General features: G+C 36.7%; 1 protein-coding gene across 5 annotated transcripts in view; it reads right to left on the reverse strand.

Annotated features, from left to right (window-relative positions):
* Window positions 1-12,593, reverse strand: part of NTNG1 (netrin G1) — a 335,633-nt gene that overhangs the window by 122,303 nt on the left and 200,737 nt on the right. The window lies entirely within an intron of this gene.

Below are 12,593 nucleotides of genomic sequence, written 5' to 3' on the forward strand. Positions count from 1 at the left end.
CGCTGCGCGTCCGGAGCCTGTGCCCCGCAACGGGAGAGGCCACAACAATGAGAGGCCCGTGTACCGCAAAAAAAAAAAAAAAAAAAAAAAAAAAAAAGATCAAGCAAGCAATATACATTTTAAGAAATTTATAAATATTTAATCAAGATGTACAGTAAATCTGACAGAGAAACCTAGACTTTTGGGATTACTAAAATAGAATTCTACATGACTAAAAACTTAGCGGTGTACAGCTTTTGTGTAAAAAATGAACTGAAAATATTTTAAAATAGATATTTCAAAATTATTCCATATAATTTCTCCGAAATTTCCCAGAAAAAAAGTTAAAAATCAGAGAATATCTTAAATCCCTAGTAGACAAAATGAATTAATTCTGCATCATTTCAATCTAAAGTGTGGAAGATTTCATATTATCCCAGGAGCTTATATGTTCATAACTTGGAAAAGAGTTTAAGTCTGGCTTTATCCTTTCATTTTGAGTGCCTTTAAATATAAGCACACACACACGCACACACGCAAACACACAGAGCCTTATAGAACCTTTTGTGTACAGATCTATAACTCCCTCAGTTTGGCATTTTGTGGCCCTTTGGAACATCATCCTTGACTTTAAACCCTTTTGTTCTAAAGTTAATTTTAGCTATGAATTTCCAGGTCTCTAGAGAGAATGTGCCACAACAAACTTTACTTTGAGACAGATTTTTGGGTCTATATTTAATTAAAAGTGCCCTTACATCTGCTCAGTAGCCATCCTAAAAAAGTCCTTCTGAGATGTGAGTGATGACCCACAACTTCCGATCTATATTTGTAGGTAGCATTCCACAGCAGCAACTGCCAGCTGGTATCCTGCACTTTTCTCCCTACTGTGCCACTGAAAGGGAACAATTTGTTGTGTGGGAGGTCTAAAACTGTGAAGATTAAATTACCATCTGAGTGGACATGGTTACAATACCATTCAAAAATATTACTTAACTGTCTGCTATGTTTTTATTTTCCCCCCACACTAACAGAGCTACCCAGGTGAGTTGTTACAGATCTATTTCAACTGCTATTGTTACATGGAGCAGACATGGGTAGCAGAATCTTCATCTGTCATCAGCTTACTGGAGAGGCAAATTAGAGATGGTACTTTGACACAGTGGGGAATATAGCACATTTATGAACTGAAAGAAAATTGAGTTTCTGTTGAATTGTTTGCTGCTGGAGAAACAAGAGAGGTTAATTTCATACTGTTTAACACAGCTTTGAAAGAATGTAAAATAAAATAATGCTTGAGCATAACAGTAGCATGCTTAAATTCTGCCCTCCCCAAAGCAAAACAAACTTGGTGTAGTTTTAGACCTTTAAAATAGATTTTAAATTCTTATGAATTCAGATCCTGAGGGATTATGTTAAGTAGTTCTTACAAATCATATCTTGTGCCAAGTGACATATAGAAAAAATATGCAAAAATATGATTATGTTTCATTGAAGATTTTGTCTATTCTGTATTATGGCTGAATTTGAATTTTTATACTTAGAGGCATCATGACATCACACATGGTAAGTGACTGTAAAATATGCATATATAAAATTATATTGGTTTACCTATATGCACATGAATAAATATATTCATTCATGTGTATAACTTTTTAAAATTATCATTTAAGTTCTCAGAAATGGGGCTGGGATCCCATTGTTTCTTATGAGCCCTGGAGTGCCAAGCAGGATTAATGTGTACCATCAGTAAATCACTCACCACATAGGTGGCCCTTTGGCTCTCCTTTATTTGTAGAGATCATCAGGTTTTTTGTTTTTTGTTTTTACAATTCCTATTACAGGCTGACGTTGTGGGGTTATAGTGTGAATGAAGACCAGATCCTATGGTTGACTTTGATCATTCTTAATGACGTCTATCAGAAGAACTATGCCCCATAGACCCACACAAAATATTGGATCTCTACTGTGTTTAGGTTAGCACTCTGTAATAGAAATGTAATGTGAGCCACAGATGCAAATCACATATATAATTTAAAAGTTTCTAACTAGACACACTCAAAAAAGTAAAAAGTAATAAGTGAAATTAATTTTAATAATACATTTAATGCAATATTGTTTCAATATTTTTCTAATGCTCATTAAAGTGAATGTATAACTGTGCATTGTGCAAAATTACTTTGCTTCTCATCAGTGCTTTAGGTACTAAATGTAAAAATACTTTTTAAAATAATGAGGGATGGGGGTGACAGAAAGTAGCAAGATAATTAGGTGTATATCAGACAGATCTGGATTGGGACTCCAGGTTGTGTATTTGACTATGTAATTGACCTTTGGGAGGTAATTTAGCACTCTAAACCACTCTGAACTGTAAAGGGAGCATATTAATTCCTGATTCAGATGAGATGAGCATTCAAAGCACTTAGAACATTGCCTGGCACAGAGCACTTGCTCAATAAATGACAGGAAGAAAAAGATGATGGTGATGCTTTCTGGAGTGTGGACAAAGGGGTACAGTTTTAGCAATCTCACTAGGAGCTTCTCTACACACTTGAGGTACTCTGTACCATGCTGGACACATTGTAAATGGTCAAAGTTTAATAACGAATGAATAGCTTGATAAAACTGTGGTTTACCCATACAAGGGAGTATTGATTATGCTGTATATTATTATGCAGTTAACATGATAATCATGAGCTTACGTAAAATTAGCGAAATGATTATGGCAAATATAGATGACAGAATACAAAATGGTAAATGTACTCTGATAATGGTTGTATAAAATACATACGGATGTGGAAAAGCCATGGATGGTAATTTGCAAAAGTAGAAATAATCATGTTAGAGTGAAGTGACTTAAATTATTATTTAATATTATTATATCATATTTCAATAAAATAAGTATAAGCAGTTTATTATAGTAACACACATTCTTATTATTCAGTGAAGCACAAATATTTACTTAGCATCATTCTATGTTATCCCCATCACTGGTCACAGTGGAGCAATCCAAAAGGTTACCAGAACAACAACACAAAATAACATGATCAAAACTAAAATGTAAAATGTAAAATAGGTATGTGGTTATTATACCTATTATGTCTTATTATACCTTAATAATAAAAACATTGTATACAATGTCTCAAAAATATATATTATATATGAAGTGAATAAGTACTTAATTGAAATAACTGAATTGAGTTCAGATAAGAAGGAAGACCAAAGTAGAACAGTGTCTCTTGGTGGAGATTAGCCTTGAGCTGAAGTTTAAAGGATAGGCAATCTCTATATAAATAGCAAGAGAGCATCCACATTCTAAAGGGGAAAAGTGAATAAAAGCATGGAGTGAATGGAATTAATCAGATAAGGGACTGATAATATTAGCAAGTTTTTTTTGAAGGGGGAAAGGATAGTGGGTTAATTACTCATTTTACTTAACTAACATTTATTAAGTGCAAAATATGGTTCAGATAAGGAGTGATCAAATTAGGCATGATGTTGAAAGTAGGTTAAATTGCAGATTAAATCATGTTTCCTGTGTATTGTGGAAGATGATCCACTTGGACTGGATGACCCTCCATATCCTTCATGATTATGAGATTCTGTGATGATACACGCCATACAGCTCTTGGAAACAAAGACTGTACAGTGCTTTATTTCCTTTATAGGATTATATCAGGATGCTGTTCTACTGTATTTGTATTTCAAATAGGGCTTTTTTTCATTGTGTTCTCCAGAAAACAAACCAAACTATAAGCCCTGCCTTCACTGTATCATACATTTATGAAATTTAGATGAGTTATGTTTTATTTTGAAAAGTATAATTAGATAAACTCATATTTACAAAATAAAGAAAAAGCCCCTTAACTCTAATTCTTTGTTTAATTTTTGAAAAGGAAGAAACAAAATAATGGAACCGTGATTGTTAATTTGGCAAAATACACAAAAGGCTTATCGGGAGTACTCAGCCAACTTCTTGTATGACAAGAGAAAGCCTGGAAAACGCCAAGAAACAGACAAAGTGAAAGATGAGGCACTCAGATAAACCTCATATATTTGCTCAGAAAGGTCCCCTGAGAGCACATCCACAAATAATCAGACATAGTAAAAACAGATTGTTAAGAAAGGTAGAGAAACTAGCACAACATTGTAAAGCAACTACACCCCAATAAAAAGTAATTAAAAAAAAAGTAGAGAAACTTAAAAAAAATCTAAAAGAAGATCTTGAAATCTTCATCTGCCCTTCTCCTATTTTTGCTTCAATTAAAATAGCATCATTTGCCTTGTGCTTTACAGTTTGCAAAGTGTTTTAACAGATATTCTGTATTTAAGTTTCACAACAACTCCGTGGGATTTTACAGATGAGTCCCAGAGGCTGAGGGGCCTGCCCCACACCTCTCCTTCTGTAAGCAGTGGAGACGGAACACATGCCTAGGTCTTCAGACTCCAAAGTTCTTTCCAACACACCATGTCACGTGCCTGTCAGCTTTGCCTTCACATGTGCTAGGATAATGCACAGACAAATTCATTTTCCTACTTAGATCCTGCCACACGATAGTGTGGCTAAAATGAGGGTTAACTAGTGAACACCTGGCCTAGCACTTAACACATCCAGCCAGGGTTTTAGGCAGTAACATGTACCCAACAACCACCTGTATCTGGTCTGCCTCATATAAGACATCAGATGATGATATTCCAAGGGGAACAAAAGACCTCTTGCCTGTATCTCTCCTATGCTGCCTGCTATTGCATCTAGAATTTCCACCATTCAAGTTATTCCTTTGGTTAAGACATAACCTTCCCTTTTAAAAAGCAATTATGTTATTGAGGTGGAAATATCATGACACACAGACTTGGGACACTATCAGAGAGAGGGCTCTAAAGAGAGGGGATAGAGGTCAGAGTAATTCTGATAGGTGGGTTTCAGGGATAGGTGCTTTGTGGGGTGTCCACGGAATTCCTGATGGCTGTACAAGAGCACTGGATGAGTGAGGGGTGGGTGTAAGATGACCCTTCCTGCAGCTTTGTTCAGGACTCTCTTTGTCCTTGTGCCTGTCTCTGTCATATATAAACTAGCCTGTCCTTGATGAGTGTTCTATAGACCCTGTCAGTCATATTCTAATATTCCAGAAAATAGGATAACAGGAGCCAAGTTGCTAATTTGATATGACTCAACAATTATAAAGTGATCCTCAGAAGTGCAAAAGCAAGCACCGTCCTTCATTGGCTTATTGTAGTAGGATGCACACTGGTTTATCATATCTTCCATACAGAAATCATTTCCTGAGTGTCAAAAATGACATCAGCTTTCAGCAGGATGAGGAAGTGCTGACAGTGATTAAAAGATATGTTTTCTCAAACCCATTTCAAAGGTCTTTTGCCCTTTTTTTTCTGGAGCTGTGAACTTCCATATCACAATACGCTTTTCTTTGAAGTGATGTAATGAATAAAAGTGTTAAAGGAATGACAGGAGTTCTGTGTCAGCCTGTGCATCATATATATTGATCAATAACAAAACTAAGGTTCTGAAGTTTGCTTTTTAGTAATAATAGGAAGAAAAACATAACAAATGTATTTTGGAGGCATAGTAGAAAATACTCAGTGACTGGTGAATAGATGCTAGAAAGTGGTGTCTAAGCTTTTTGAGCCAGTGAACATGTATTAAGTGATTTTTATACTGTACACAGAACTCAGCATAGGACCTTGCACATAGTACGTGCTCAATAAATGTTTTCTAACATACTGGTGAGCTGAGCACATTAAGAATACAGATACAATTTCAGGAGCATTATTTAATTTTGCAAATATTTTAAGAATTTAAAGTAAGTTAAAATATGTGCTACCTGTAAACTAGAAGTTATCTATTTATTACCATATAAAGCAAAATACTTGATTTCTTTGTTAAAAATTTTCCAGAGGCTTCCCATTGTGTTGAAGTAGCCTATAAGACCTAAATAATCTAGCATTAGCTCAAGTCCCTTACCTCAGTTTCTATTACTTTCTACCTCACACATGCCACACTGGTCTACTTCCTCTTTCTCTTCAGGGTTTTTATGCTTGCTATTCCTCCTTTTGGAATGTTCTTCCCCTAGATCTTTACAAGGCTCACTCCTTCACATAACTTAACTCTTGCTCTAATATCCTGCTCTCAGAGAAGCCTTCCTTAGATCCCTCCTAAAGTGATTATATTCTCATTCTTTTTCCCTTACCCTAATTATTTTTCTTCATGGTCTGTACCACTGCCTTAAATTATAAAATTGACTGTTTTGCTCATGTCAAGTTCAGTACCTGGCATATAATATGTACCCAGTAAGCATTTCCCTCAAAGAGTCAATGTTTCCAAATCAATCTATTGGATGGTGTAGACCAAGGGGTCACTGCTCCACTGTCTTCAGTTGTCAGGCAGGTAAGCAGAAACTGGAGAAGACAACAAGGTATGGCAGGAGCTGCAACTACCTGAAAAGTTTAGGATCTTTAATAAGGTTAATAAGGTACTTAAATTAATAAAGGTACTTAAATTAAAAGTAATTAATTAATAAGGTACTTAAATTTAAAAAAGTAATCAAAACACTGTGTTAACCAAATAAAATACATTTGAGGACCACATTGGGCCTGGCCTTTTCAGATTTACATAATGTATGCATTTATAGATAGCAATGATCACCTAAAGGTAGTTGGTTTCGGAGAAAAATATTGTTTCCAATAAATATTCATTCCCACTTCTCTCCCTCCCTTTCTTTCACCTTCTCTTCCTTAGCATTTTTTCTTAAGACCTGAAGGTGAATTAGCACAGTGTATGTGTTCAGTTCTTGACTGTTCAGCAACCTAATGATACGGGCAGTGACTGTAAATGAAAACATCTCTAGGTTTTCTAGTCACAGAAACAGGAAGCTCATGAACATACACAAGTTATGGAAGTGGGAAGGGTGGGGGCTTGCCAAAGACAGAAAATAGAAAATGCCACCCCTAACTTCTGGTATCTACTCTCAAGGCTGCAGACAGGGTAATTCCCAAAGGAAGGATCTTCTTATGAATAAGGCTAATGAGGCTATGAAGCTTTTATATGATGACTGGACCTGTCCACTTTGTATCCGTGGTCTCTTCCTGGGAAGCTAAGATTGATCTTTGGTGGTTCTTTGATTCTCTGATACCCTAACTGGTCTGTGATAGGGTTCAGATTGAGTCAATCAATCTTATCATCTGCTATTCATATTTCTCTGCAATCAATGTCCATGCCACCTTGCTTCAGGCTGTGAGTCACAATCATAAACTGTGGTTTTATACCTATCAACTTCAGTTATGAGAAAAATTGAGCAGGCAGGATGTAATTACATTGTCATGAGCGACTAAAAGACAAACACGGAGGCTCACAGCAGTGACCACAGAAGTCAGGCATTTACCAAATTTCTATTACTCCACCAGCACTGAGGCTGTGCTGTGTTTTTAGTCACTTTGTTTAGGTTTCTACCAAATTGGAATAGCATTTTGTGATAGAGAAGTCAGCATTTTCAAAAGTACTTTATGATGTTTTGCAAGATGATGATCGGCCTTGTAGGAGTTTGCCATCGTTTGGTTAAATGACGGGGGGTGGGCTGTCAAGCCTAGAATTAACAGGGAAAACCAAGCAAAAACTAATCTGTAAATTCAAGGCACGGACCTCGATCCTTTAATCACAGCTAAACTCTTTTACTTCTGGGGCACCAACGCTGTCCTCACAGCAGGGTGTGATGGCAAGTTTATAACGTCTAACGGTTAGAAATATGCTCAAGTTTCAGCTCAAATTATGTGTTTTCAAGCAACATCAGCTTGTGAATATTGTTAAACTCCCTGCCTTTTTTTCCTGGAAAGATTTGATTGTCATCTTAAGATGTTCTTTAGAATTCACTACTTTCAAAGCAGATTCTAATTTAGACTTTTTTCGTAGGAAATTACTTTGGAAAAAGAAGACCAAATTTTCAGTGGGCTAGGTCAACACTATGCATGAAGCAGATGAACTGGAGATGAAGAAAAATCTTACTGTTGACAGACTCATCCAGAACAAAAGAACAGAAAGCCTCCGCTCGTGACCAAACCTATGTGCAAGTGGCCACTGGTGGTTGATAAAGTCTAGCTTCCTCAAATAGGGAATCACTGATGTCAAGATAAAACAGATTACATGCTATGTCTTCACACCCATCTATTTTCCAATGCTCAGCTCTGGAGTATCATCTTCACCAAGAAGGCCTGATGAACTAAACTTTAAAAATAACTCAAATTGAGGTGTTGTCTTAGTCAAGAGAGTAATATTTTCTCCTAATTACTTTTTTCCCTCACAAAGATGAAAACTCCATTCATTTGATATTTACTTTCAGATTTTGCATATTGTTGTATCTAAAATATCTCTTCACTGCATTCTTAGGACCTGTAAACATTTTCTCACAGTGTTTAAAATGGAGTTCACAATAATAGTTCATTTTAAATTCAATATATTTCAAAATCTTAATCACATATTTGAATGAAAAAATCCATTATTTAAGAGCAGTCAGAAATTTAAAAGAAGTAATTTGACTTACACAGTAGAGTAAAATATCATGCTATTAACTCTACTGTTAGAGTTTCTAAATGTTCCTTAGATATAACAAACAAAGTGCAACTTCAGTATTCTGTCCAACTAAATGACTTCATCTGTACTTCAAATGTTTCCAATCAATATTTTCCTTCATTTTGTACCAACTCACCATTATAACCACATATAATTGAAGAGCTAAGGACAAGAAAGACTATTATAAAATATTTATTTTTGTTGTCACTGTGAACAACAAATTGTTAAATACCACCGACAAAAACATTTTATTTATATTTTTATGTTAAAAATACACTTTTTTCCAGTTTCTTTACTTCTCTTTTAGCTTTTAAAGCTAGCCCACCCTCTTTCTTAAAACATTAACTTTGTGATCCAGAATTTCTGGTCATTTCTCAATGATTTCTATCAGATCAGTCAAGTAAAAGATGAAATTAATTCAAGTTTTTAAGGAACTATGAAATGTCTATGAAAGAAATGAAATAGTTAAAATTAAAGCCTGTCTAAGCTTATATACCTGTGTGGAGATTCTGGGGCCCAACACTTAACAAACAGATATTAAGGTATTTAGAAAAGATGTTATAATCATGAGTCATCTTTTAGCCTCTCTTTCCTTTCCTGTGCTCAGTGCACGTCTGCTCATCTCCTCTGGTCCATCTAGCACTCATATATTGTAGGCCGGTGCTCTGTAAAGTGGAAAAAGAGTCCACGCTCACAGTTGTCAAGTTCAATTCTGATTAAATGGGGCCTGCCAGAGAAGATATTTACAAATCATAATTGTTGATTTGGGAAGTGTTGTTTGATTAGGAATTGCTGGAATTTGTTTGATTAGGAATTGCTGGCTCAGATGGAGAGAGGCTAGGTGAAATTCTCCCCAGGATGATCATCAGCCTTTTCTACCTTTTCCCAAAGGATGCAATACATATCTTCTAATGACTTGACTCCCTTTAGAAAATAGGCCAACTCTTCCTTGGGGGGTTTCTCAACACTCATTAATTCATTCAATAAATATTTGTTAAGGATATACTCCCTACCAGGTATATTCCAGATTGATGTTTCTCAATGCTGGCTGCTCATTTAAATTTCCTAAAAAGCTTTTTAAAAATGCCTATGTCAGGCCCCACATCAAATGCATAAGCACTGGGTATGATCCTAAGTATAACCAGAACTGGGAAATGCTTTCTGGGCACTGAGGTTACAAAGGTGAGCAGAACAGACTAGATCCCTAGTCTCATGGTACTCATATTTTAATGAAGGAAACCACTCAAAATATTTATAAAGACTTTTGTTTCTGCCTTTACGGCAGTCTAGAACACACTAAAACCTTCTTTCAAAACAGGATCTAAAGATACTTGATAAACACTTTTGAGACTGCAAAAGAGTGTAAAAAATCCACTGAAGTCAGGAATAAATCATAAAACCAGGGAAGCAGGTGAATATTGAAGCCAGTGGATTATTAGAAATCTATGGTCTAGGTGGTAGTGGTGAAGTTAGATTGGTACTGGAACAAGACCTTGAGCCCAGCGGATCAAAGACTGGCCTAATGAAATATGGAATCCAGGAAGGGTTAGTCTTGTGGGAAAGGGTAAATGAATGTGTGTGTGCATATACATATATATATATATATATATATTCATACGCACATCTACACTTCCTAAAAATGCTCCAGAGACAGTTGGTAAGGAAAGTTACTTTTATTGGCTTGGCTCTAAGTAGTGGTTAAAGTCAATAAATATCTGATTGTTTGTGGTCAGCGCCCAGCCCTAAGGGGCTCTGGGGTTTGAATATACCTTATTTACATTGTCCTTAAAACTGTAAGCTTTGAATTATAAATTTAAATAGACTTGGGTCTATGTTTCCTCTAGGTGTCTGAAAGAAGAAAATATAAATCCATTTTATTACTTAAAGAATTACTATAGAATACTATCAATTATAAGCTTAGAATTAAAAACAAAATCACAAAGCTTACAGGAAACAAACTACCATATGTGGGAGTCAGTGGAAAAAGTAAAAAGAACCAGACCCACAAAGACTTCAGAAATTGGAATAATCATAAGACACTGATGAAAGAAATTGAAGAAAACACAACTAAATGGAAAGATATTCCATGCTTATGAACTGGAAGAATCAATATTGTTAAAATGTCCATACTATCCAAAGCCATCTACAGATTCAATGCAATCCATATCAAAATTCAATGGCATTTTTCACAGAAAGAGAATAAACAATCCTAAAATTTGTATGGGGCCCAAAAGACCCTAAATAGCCAAAGCAATCTTGAGAAAGAAGACAAAGCTGGAGGCATAATGCGTCCTAATTTCAAACTATATTTCAAAGCTACAGTAATCAAAACAATATGGTATTGACATAAAAACAGACACATAGAACAATGGAACAGAATAGAGAGACAAGAAATAAACCCACACATATATGGCCAACTAATATACAACAAAGGAGCCAAGAATTTACAATGGGGAAAGGACAGTCTTTTCAATAAATGATGTTGGGAAAACTAGACAACCACATGCAAACTTACACCATACACAAAAACTAACTCAAAGTGGATTACACACCTGAAATCATAATACTCCCAGAAGAAAACATAGGCGGTAATATCCTTGACATTTGTCTTGACAATGATTTTTGGATTTGACACCAAAAACAAAGATAACAAAAGCAAAAATTAAAAAATGGGACTACATCAAACTAAAAACCTTCTGCGCAGCAAAGGAAACCATTAACAAAACAAAAAGACAACCTATTGAATGGGGGAAAATATTTGCAAATCATTTACCTGATAAAGGGTTATTATCAAAAATATATAAAGAATTCATACAACTCAAGAGCAAAAAACCAAACAATCCAATTAACAAATGGGCAGAGGATCTGAATAGGCATTTTTCCAAAGAAAACGTACAGATGGCCAACAGATATGTGAAAAGATGTTCAACATCACTAATCATCAGGGAAATGCAAGTCAAAACAACAATGAGATATCACCTCATACCTGATAGAATTGCTAGTATCAAAAAGACAAGAAATAGAGCCTGAACAAAGATGGCAGAGTAGAAGGACGGGCTCTCACTCCCTCTTGTGAGAACTCCAGAATCACAACTAGCTGCTGGACAATCATCGACAGGAAGACACTGGAACTCACCAAAAAAGATACCCCACATCCAAAGACAAAGGAGAAGCCACAATGAGATGGAAGGAGGGGCTCAATCACAGTAAAATCAAATCCCAAAACTGCTGGGTGGGTGACTCACAGACTGGAGAACAGTTATACCACAGAAGTCCACCCACTGGAGTGAAGGTTCTGAGCCCCACGTCAGGCTTCCCAACCTGGGGGTCTGGCAACAGGAGGAGGAATTCCTAGAGAATCAGACTTTGAAGGCTAGTGGGATTGGATTGCAGGACTTCTATAGGACTGGGGGAAACAGAAACTCCACACTTGGAGGGCACACACAAAGTAGTGTGTGCATCGGGACCCAGGGGAACGAGCAGTGACCCCTGGGGAAACAGAACCAGACCTACCTGCTAGTGTTGGAGGATCTCCTGAAGAGGCGGGGAGGGGCTGTGGCTCACCGTGGGGACAAGGACACTGGCAGCAGAAGGTCTGGGAAGTACTCCTTGGCATGAGCCCTCCCAGAGTCGGCCATTAGCCCCACCAAAGAGCCGAGGTAGGCTCCAGTGTTGGGTCGCCTCAGGCCAAACAACCAACAGGGAGGGAACCCAGTCCCACCCATCAGCAGTCAAGTGGATTAAAGTTTTACTGAGTTCTGTCCACCAGAGCAACAGCCAGGTCTACCCACCACCAGTCCCTCCCATTAGCAAACTTACACAAGCCTCTTAGATAGCCTCATCCACCAGAGGGCAGACAGCAGAAGCAAGAAGAACTACAGTCCTGCACCTTGTGGAACAAAAACCACATTCACAGAAAGATAGACAAGATGAAAAGGCAGAGGGCTATGTACCAGATGAAGGAACAAGATAAAACACCAGAAAAACAACTAAATGAAGTGGAGATAGGCAACCTTCCAGAAAAAGAATTCAGAAT

Source organism: Physeter macrocephalus, chromosome 4 (assembly GCF_002837175.3).
Source record: "Physeter macrocephalus isolate SW-GA chromosome 4, ASM283717v5, whole genome shotgun sequence".
Classification (NCBI taxonomy): Eukaryota; Metazoa; Chordata; class Mammalia; order Artiodactyla; family Physeteridae; genus Physeter; species Physeter macrocephalus.